Below are 2,010 nucleotides of genomic sequence, written 5' to 3' on the forward strand. Positions count from 1 at the left end.
TTGAGAGACTTGATCCAAAGAACCAAGGGAATGTTTTGAAAGATTATGATAATCTAAATTTTAAAACATTTAAGGAATTAAAATCAGCAACAAGCACATGTGACAATACCAGCCTATATGTTTTAACTATGATAGAAACATTAGTCAAACAATTATAAGCCCCAGAAGATTGGACTAAGATAGCAAAAACTACATACACCAGGAGATTACTTAATATGGAAAACTGAATTTTTTGAGAACTGTCCTAGTCAAGCTAAAAGAAATGAAGCCACAGGGTGAATAACATTTGAAATGCTCTCTAGCTCTGGTCCATGGGGAGGAGTAAACCAACAAACTGGGTAGAGCTTACAAGGATATCAGCAATTCTACATTGCCACAAAACAGGCATGGCTGAAATTGCCTGAAAAGGAAGGAGGCAAATACTTCTTTTACAGAAATGAAACAAGAAGCTAATGAAGAATTTGCACAATTTCTTGCTAGGTTGTAACAGGCAGTTCTAAAGGGTGTGAGAGATCAGACAGCTTGCTTGCTTGCTAGTAGCTCCTTTATCTAGACCTTGAAGTTAACTGATAGAGGAATTAAGGAAAACACTAGTTAAGTGGGAGAGAACTGTTTCCTGAAGACTTGATAAAAATAAAATAAAATAAGGTAAAGTAAAATAAAATAAAAGGTTAAAAAAAGTTAAAAAGGGAATTTATCTGAAGTGACAGAAATAGCGAAAGTGACAATGAGTACTCACAGATGAGAAAGGTTTGTGTTAAGTACACCATCACCATGCTTTCCCAGCCTGGAGCTAAGCCAGGCCATGATGCAGAATGGCCCCGCCCCTCCTCTCCTCCACCTCCTCCCTCCCCTCCCCCCCTGTTCTCCACAGAGCTCTGAGTCTCTGAGGTGACGACTGGCACATGCGCGCACGCTGACAGGCGTTGCCACCCACTGACACAGGTACGTGCCATGGGGGTGACAGGCCCACTGTGCCTCGTGGTGCTGATGCTGACTGCTGCCCTCACCTGGATCCTAGCGACCCATGGCTGGCTTTTCTCAGCTGCAACAGCTCTTCCACAGTCCTGAGAATGCCCTCACAGTGGAGCCCAAGGCCAGGAAGTACAAGTGTGGCCTTCCCCAGCCCTGCCCCAAACAGCACTTGGCCTTCAGGGTGGTCAGTGGGGCTGCCAACCTTATCGGACCTAAGATCTGCCTGGAGGATAGGATACTAATGAGCAATGTGAACATTGCCCGGGTGAATGGAGTCCATGGAGAACTCCTGGATGCCAGATCCTTTGACATGTGGGCAGGAGATATTAATGATTTACTGAAGTTCATCCGACTGCTCCATGAAGGGACCCTGGTGTTTGTGGCTTCCTATGATGACCCAGCCACCAAGATGAATGATGAAATGAGGAAAATCTTCAGTGAACTAGGCAGCACCAATGCTAAGGAACTGGCCTTCCGGGACAGCTGGGTGTTTGTCAGCAACAAAGGAGTTCAGGACAAGAGCCCCTTTGAGCAGCACGTGAAGAACAGCAAGAACACCAACAAGTATGAGGGCTGGCCAAAGGCCCTGGAGCTCCAAGGCTGTATCCCTCAGAGGATAGTGGGCACCCAATGAGCCCTTGTGCAGCCTCTCTCTCCCCTCTCCCTCCACCCTTACCTCACAGTTAGGCTTGGCCTGGTGAGTTGCCCAGGTGGCCCTCGTGTGTGGACCCTCCCTGGAGAAAGGCATCTCAAGGTGGAGAGTAAGGCCCACCTGGTGCCTGCTCCCCCACACAGGAGCGGAACTCTTGGGGACCCTTCCCCTAGTGCCTTACTCCTTCCAGGAATATTCTCTTGAACTTTTTTTCCAGATCACTCCAGCTGTCTTGGAAATTGAATGTAACAGGCAGTGGGATAGTTAGGGCCCAGTGGAAGGGGATCCATCCCTCACTCAATCACATTCCCCCCTCCCACCCCATTCACATACACCATGGTCCAGCCAAGTCAGGCTCCTAGTGTAGCCAAGACTTTCCCTTC

General features: G+C 47.8%; 1 pseudogene; it reads left to right on the plus strand.

Moving 5' to 3' along the window:
- The first annotated feature begins 954 nt into the window (after window positions 1-954).
- Window positions 955-1,609, plus strand: LOC141519743 (protein FAM3A pseudogene; annotated as a pseudogene).
- The last annotated feature ends 401 nt before the right edge of the window (window positions 1,610-2,010 follow it).

The sequence above is a fragment of the Macrotis lagotis genome, chromosome 1 (genome assembly GCF_037893015.1).
Source record: "Macrotis lagotis isolate mMagLag1 chromosome 1, bilby.v1.9.chrom.fasta, whole genome shotgun sequence".
In the NCBI taxonomy this organism is placed as follows: domain Eukaryota; kingdom Metazoa; phylum Chordata; class Mammalia; order Peramelemorphia; family Peramelidae; genus Macrotis; species Macrotis lagotis.